Raw genomic sequence first — 7,762 nt, forward strand, 5'->3', positions numbered from 1 at the left:
GTAGAACATCAGAATCCACCCTGGTAGAACATCAGAATCCCCCCTGGTAGAACATCAGAATCCCCCCTAGTAGAACATCAGAATCCACCCTGGTAGAACATCAGAATCCACCCTGGTAGAACATCAGAATCCACCCTGGTAGAACATCAGAATTATAAACCCAGTCAAACAACCCCTAGCATGCTGTCCTGTGTGGCGCAGTTGGTAGAGCATTGCACTTGCAACACCTGGGGCGTACGTTCAGTTCCTGCTGGGGCCACCCATTAGAAAATGTGTGCATGCATTACTGTAGGTCACTTCGAAAAACAGATGCTAAATAGCCTATAATTATGATATTATTTTAACTAACCCACAGCAGAGGCCATGAGGGTACACATGGGGGACAGCTATTGGCTTTGTCCTTTGTAAAACAGCTTGATTCAGAATGGCAATCAATCAAAACTGCAATGAGGGTAGTTGAAATACAATAGTCGCAAAATAACATTGTGTAGTTTATTTTTCTTATTATAAAGTGCTAATGTTGTAAACCACACGGTCACGTGTCCTCTCCTTGTCTTGGTATGTGTGACTGGGAGCGTGTGTCTATGCAGATGTGTTGCCTGTGTTCCGTTTGTTGTCGTGAGAGGTCCGTGTGACGTGACCCGGAAGAACTCTGGTCTCCATTTCCCTGTGACGGGAACCCAAGCACCATTGGAAATCATTTTAAAATACTTTAACTCTGCTTGATTGAGCTTCTCTGTTGTTCTGGAACCAATAGAAAAGCCATCTGGCACACCAGACAGGCTAAAGCAAACGCTTGACGTATTTGAAATAATTTGAATTGCGTTTGAACCCAGTTCCGGAGGTGTAAGAGAAAGTGGTATGTCATTGGATAACTCACATTCTTACTAAAGGGGAAATACACCTTTCCTGTTAACACAAATTAGTTCACACACACACACACAAAACAATGAACAGACACAGAACTTCTGATGACTGCTATAGTAATGTGTGTCAGACGGGACAAAGCTCATCACAGGGATACAACGGAGGAGTCCTTTGTGAAATGGTGTGAGGTCAACTACCTGCGACAGAATGGGTCGAGGCTCTCTCCATTTTGAAATAGTACATTTTCTTTTCCTGATTGGCCGATTCCTCATGATGACCCCAGTTAGACATGACTTCAACAGGGTCACCAGGAGGGATCAGCCAATGAAGTCCCACCCAGTTGACTACATTAAAAATGGTGAAAGCCCTAAAATGGTGCTGCCCATRCGAATACAGGCTTTGGGCTATTGGAGGCCTCGACCATTCTCTATGAGTGAGAACGCCAACAGCATTTCTTAACGCCTTTAAAAATCAGGACTCTTCTTACATGGCTACACATGTGCAGGTGCATTCGTGTGTGTTTTCTTGTCATGGTTACATGTTTTGTCCTTGTGATTTGATGCGGAGTGATTAAACAATTTCTTAAAGTACTACTTTACATGGTATCAAGCTTCATATCCTATGGAGTACAGACWGAAGTCATTCAACCACGTGGTAATTGGGTTGTTTGGCAGTGGAAATCTGCTGACTTATCAGTAAAAAAAATTCAAAAAAAAAATCATTGTTTACTCTGGGCACAAATACACCTGGTCTGTTGATTTTTATATTGGACGTAGGACTTTCACGGTTTGKTTTTTGTTTGCAGTAAGCAACACTGCAGAAATTATTTTGAGTGGATATCTGTATTGATACAAAGGTCTTCATTATGACACACATTGTTAAGCCGCTACAGTAAACCTTTCACTTTGGGGTTTAAATGTTGAATAAAAATAGGTTATTTTGACTTTTGTGATTGAACTAAAACGGTCATTAGGTAGTGGGTGCAGTAAGGCGCCCCCTGAAGGCTTTGGCGCCCCCTGAAGGCTAGATAAGGAAAATGCCAGCGGAGCTCCCATTTCCTACTAAATCAGAAGCCTTTGGATAAAGTGGATATTTTTCGTTTGGGTGGCCCCACCGGGAATCAAACCTATGATCACAGCAAAACGACAGAGGTTGAAATATCGTCACAGAATTCAGTTCCATTTCGGTTCCCCACTTGCTTCTGCTACCTTGCGGATTCTTTGAGCGCCAATGAAATCATACAGAACAAAGTCACTTGACASCACAAAATATATACATTTGAAATAAACTTTTATTATATAGTTACAAACCATTTCATCAAGGAACACAAACAGAACGAGCGGTTTGCAAGTGAGATGGAAATAAAAACGATTGGCGCAGCATAGCCAAGACTTGACACAATGCCAAACTTGGACCACATCTGGACATTTAAAAATTACTCAAATAAAAAAAAATGTCTCATAATTTGACAATATGCTGTCAATTTGTAACCTCTTGGCATCACGAGGCAGAAGCACGTGTGAATTGGCTTGTCTCCATTATTACTTCACTGTTGTTCATCCCAAATCACACCCTATTCAGTGCACTATTGACCAGAGCCCTATGGACTCTTGTCAAAAGTAGTGCACTATGTAGGGAATAGGGTGCCATTTGAACCTATGATTTTCCAACAAACTATAGCTAATTAATTAAGACCCCATACCATCCAATGACCCCCCCCCCAACACACACACCGTCACATTTCAGGATCCACGACCCCTCCACCCAAACAAGTCCTCTAAAATACATTGCGCAATATGTACGGATCCCAAAGCAGGAAGAGAAATCATGAACATGGACAGTGATTGGCTTGGCGGGCAATGAGAAAACATCAGTTGCTGGTGCATGCTACAAATGATCACAGCGATGTCATCCTTCAGTTTATATTAAAAAAAGCTCTCCAATAAAATATAAAGTCTTAAATCTGTCGTGCCCCCAACAGTACATAAAACAGCTAGGCACTTCAAATATTACAGAAAGAAAAACCTGAGTGCAGCAGAGTAGAGTTAAAGGGATTGTTCATAGAAAATACTAAACATCTTGGTTTCCTTACCCTATACGTATTCTATGGACAAGGGGAGGCTAGCTAAACTAACCCAAAGCGTGGATTGCACTAGAATGATTGGGAACTAAATATGTCATTTGGTTGAACTATCCCTTTTAAAGGATTGGGGTGGGGGTGGGGGGGTCACCTTGAGATAAACGGTGGTAGTAATGGGGGATGCTTCCAGGAGAAGCTGTATTCTATCACCTCATCAACATTAGAGGTCAGTTCTGGTCTGTCCAGCCTACCGGGCCTAGCAGATAGCACTGCAGTATAAACACACACAGCTAAATCCCCCCCCCAGAGAGTACACACACTGGGCCAAATCCCCCCGAAGAGTACACACTGGGCAAATCTCCCCCCCCCCCGAAGAGTACACACTGGGCCAAATCCACCCCGAAGACGTACACACACAGGCCAAATCCCCCCCAAGAGTACACACACAGGGCCAAATCCCCCCGAAGAGTACACTACAGGGCCAAATCCCCCCGAAGAGTACCACACACTGGGCCAAATCCCCCCCGAAGAGTACACACACTGGGCAAAATCCCCCCGAAGAGTACACACACTGGCCAAATCCCCCGAAGAGTATACACACACTGGGCAAATCCCCCCGAAGAGTACACACACTGGGCCCAACCCCCAAGAGTACACACACTGGGCCAAATCCCCCGAAGAGTACACACACTGGGCCAAATCTCCCCCCCCCCCCCCCCGAAGAGTACACACACTGGGCCAAATCCCCCCCCCCCCCAGAGTGTACACACAGGGCTAAATCCCCCCCCCCGGAAGAGGTCAACCACCTTCCACACTGATGAGTGAGGATGGTGAACAGTAACTTCATAAAACCATTAAGGAAATCTCTCAATCTCTGTCTCTCACCAAGTAAACAAAGGAGCACCATTTCCTGGTCGTCCTCTGTAGCGCCGTTGGTATAGCATGGTGCTTGTAACGACAGGGTAATGGGTTCAATTCCCGGGTACACCCATATGTAAAATATATTCACGCATGACTAAGTCGCTTTGGATAAAAGAGTGCTAAACAGCATATTATTATTATGGACCATCGACAAGAGGACTTGTAAAGACACGAGAAATGGCGACACCTTGTGGTCAGAAAGTGTTAGTGTTTGGAAAATAATTATTTAAGAAGCTCAGCACTTCAATGGGGGTCATAAATTAAATAAAAATGAATCTATTCTACCGCCCCACCACCAAACATCTATTCTACCACACAACCGCCCCGCCAACGAACTTAGGGAGTGACAGGTTTGATTCCAACACAATATTCCAACTTTTTACCAACAGGACATGTCATACAGCCATCACGTGATTGATTTTTAAATTTCAAAGCCAAACTTAAAACAAAAAAAGAGAGAAGTAAAATCACAAGGTGTTGCAGTCAAAACAGACTGACACAGCGTCAGGCTCATTGCACTTCAACACGGACAGACACCAACTTCATCCTTTACATGGTAGTCCTCAGGAACAGCACAGATCTGTATAAAGTCCTCTGTCTGCATGTCATGTCCGTCACAGCCGTGGACATCCAAGTATATGATTAAAGTAAGCCATAAAAACTGGATTATAAGACAGGGCCGAAAATTTGATTTTTGGTCCAGAAGTCATTGTTGCAGGTATAAACAAATCGACCAGTCACTAATTCTTTAACCAGCTGAAATATTTTGGCCATAATTACAACAACAAAAACTGACGCTCATGCTTTGTAATGTTTCTATAACAAGAAATGTGTTAGTAAGAAGTACAATTTAATTCAAAAAAATTGTGACCTCAGTCTTTTAAATCAAAATATCTGAGACAAAATGTTCAGCTGCCCCTTTAAGGGTGGGAAGTTACCGTGGTAACGGGGCCACTCGCATTTTGTCTTGTATGTGTGTGTGTGTGTGAGAGAGAGTGAGTTTTGGGCTCTGACTAGGGAGTTTCTTTGCTATCCCTTGAAGTAGTGGACTCAAAACGAACGTTGAAAAACAACCAAGCTTGTGAACAAAACTATTTAAATAGCCAAAAAACACAGGGACAACGTCTCACTTTGTAGACTTGAGTAAATTAGACCAACGTTCATGCCTGTGAGCATGAATCTATCAGCACTTCACTCAGTAAGCTCCTCTGCCACGCCAGTGTTGCTGCTCCAGGTGGATTATAGAATGTGAGCTCAGCTCCCCGCCAGGCAGTGTTGCTGCTCCAGGTGGATCATAGAATGTTAGCCTGTCAAGCTCCCCTGCCACGGGCCAGTGTTGCCTGCTCCAAGGCTGGATATAAGAATGTTGAGACTCAGCCTCCCTCCTGCCAGACAGCCATGTTGCCTCCCAGTTGATTATAGAATGTGAGCTCCAGTCTCCCCGCCAACGACAGTGCTTCTGCTTCCAGTCGGATATAGAATGTTAGCTCAGCTCCCCCTGCAGCAGGTGCCTCTCAGTGGGATATAGACATGTTGAGCCTCGCTCCCGGCGTCTAGCATGTGTTGCGTCTCCACGGTGGGATATAGGATGTGAGCTCAGCTCCCCGGAGCCAGACAGCTGTTGGCCTCCAGGTTGAGACTATAGAATGTCATGAGCTCAGCTCCCTGCCAGACAGGTTGCCTCTCCAGTGGCGGATATATAGGAATGTCGTAGCCTCAGCTCCCCGGTCCAACCAGTTGTTGCCCATCTGCCGCTCCAGCGGCATGGAATATAGAATGTGAAAGACTCCAGCCTCTCCCCGCGTCCAGGCAGTGTGCGCTCGTCCAGTGCCGGACTATAGAATGTTGAGCGCCTCAGCTCTCTCCCCTGCCAGACAGTTTGCCCTCTCCAGGTTGGAATATAAGTAAGTGAGCTCAGCCTCTCTGCTGCCAGACAATGTAGCCCTCCATGCCAGGTCTATCGCGATATAGAATGTAGAGCTCAGCTCCCACCGGCCCCAGCATCCACAGTCTGTTACTCCTTCCAGTGGATATAGAATCCGCTGAAGCTCCAGCCACCCTCGACCTAGACAGGGTTCGCTCGCTCCAGGTAGGACTTATACGAATGTGAACGCTCAGCTCCCGCGGCCCAGCCATGTGTTTGCCCTCTCCAGGTGGGATATAGAATGTGAGCTCAGCTCCCCTGCCAGACAGTGTTGCCTCTCCAGGTGGGATATAGAATGTGAGCTCAGCTCCCCGGCCAGACAGTGTTGCCTCTCCAGGTGGGATATAGAATGTGAGCTCAGCTCTCCTGCCAGGCAGTGTTGCTGCTCCAGGTGGGACATAGGATTAGTATTTATTAGCACAATTAGCAGCTACGAAACAAAACAGAAATACTTTGAAAACAGCTATTCCAGTATTCTTCTAAAATGTGCATACTTGACTATTTTTTTTTTTTCAATTGGTGAATTTAACACGGCCACTGTAGAGCCCTGCAAATTGACCACCCGACAATAACTAAATCTTGCTGCATTTGGCGAGTGTTCATTGTATGCGCCGATTATTCTTTTTAAAACTAAAGACCTGACCCAACACCAACCACTGTCTCTATAGCTTCCTGAACACGCCAAGCATCACACAACAGTGTCCTCACCTCTGTGGTGTCATGTGATTAGCACAAATGAGCCCTGAGGGCTGGGATGGGAGGATTAGTCATGGAGCTGAAACACAGACGCTGGAGTTATGTTGGGTTGTTGAACTGGTTAGTTTACCCTCAGTAGGGAACAATCCCAAAGACACTGAGCGAGGGTGAAGCCTGCTCTGTGTATGTATTGGAGGACACAGACGGGGCAGTCAGGGTGAGGCCTGCTCTGTGTATGTATTGGAGGACACAGACGGGGCAGTCAGGGTGAGGCCTGCTCTGTGTATGTATTGGAGGATGACACAGTCTCTGGCTCCTAAGATTCTCTCTAGTTTAGATGACACAGTCTCCTGGCTCCTAGATTCTCTCTAGTTTAATGACAACCAGTCTCTGGCTCTAGTTCTCTCTAGTTTAGATGACACAGTCTCTCGGCTCCTAGATTAATAACAAAGCGTTGTGACTAAGCCTCGGGAGATACAAAAACAAAACACGATGCTTGACAAGTGTGGGAATGCCTCCCACTGGACTGGGACTGGCCTCCATGACTGCTTGCTCTCCAAGTAATGTGATTCTAATGATGAAAATGTTTATCAAAACATTTTTATCACCGGAGCGATTCACTCCTGTACTATTCTAATATAGGCTAAGTACTATAGTAAGTGCATCAAAACAGACATTAGTTTGATTGGGCTGTGGGGGGATTAATGTTCTTCTCTCTCTCTCTCTCTCTTCTCTTCTTTGAGTATTTAAAGTAAAATCATAAATGTGAAAGTATTGCTTACTGCTAAATCTCTCTCTCTCCCCCAGCTGAGCCTCTCCCTCTCTGCGAGCTTATGTGTCACGCTCTGTGAGGTAGCCTCGGGCAGAGAACGACTGAGTGAGATCCAATGGCTGCCTCTCACGCCTCTTCTCAGAATTTACCTTACTCTTACCAATGACCCCGAGTACCCGAATCACAACATAGAACACGCCTCCGATCCGTCGACTCCGCTGCCGGTGCCTCAATCAAAGCTCTCAACGGGTTGCCCTGTGCCCTCTTCACAATTCTACCAACTGATGCGTCAACGTCACCTCTGTCCATTAGGGCTGTCCCTAATCAAAACACACCAATTACAACTCAATGACGATTCTCTGCTCTCCTGTCACCTAGTGATCTCCTTGTTCCCCTCACAACCCTCATCTTGTACACCTGGCACTCAGTCTCAATACACCACAGCCCCCCTCCTTACCGCCTTCGATCTAAGATACTACCATATGACTCTCGGATCTGTGTC

The 7,762-nt window shown here is 45.7% G+C and overlaps 1 long non-coding RNA gene across 2 annotated transcripts; it reads right to left on the reverse strand.

The window, feature by feature from the left end:
- Positions 1-2,140: 2,140 nt before the first annotated feature.
- LOC139028055 (uncharacterized) lies at positions 2,141-3,691 on the reverse strand. Of its 2 annotated transcripts, none has more exons than XR_011480237.1 (2): positions 3,549-3,691; positions 2,141-3,266 (listed from the first exon to the last, which is right to left on the reverse strand). It is a non-coding gene; the product is annotated as an uncharacterized lncRNA (long non-coding RNA). The 2 variants fall into 2 exon arrangements; XR_011480238.1 differs by lacking the exon at positions 3,549-3,691 and adding an exon at positions 3,457-3,522.
- Between the last annotated feature and the right edge of the window lie 4,071 nt (positions 3,692-7,762).

Source organism: Salvelinus sp. IW2-2015, linkage group LG7 (assembly GCF_002910315.2).
Source record: "Salvelinus sp. IW2-2015 linkage group LG7, ASM291031v2, whole genome shotgun sequence".
NCBI lineage: Eukaryota > Metazoa > Chordata > Actinopteri > Salmoniformes > Salmonidae > Salvelinus > Salvelinus sp. IW2-2015.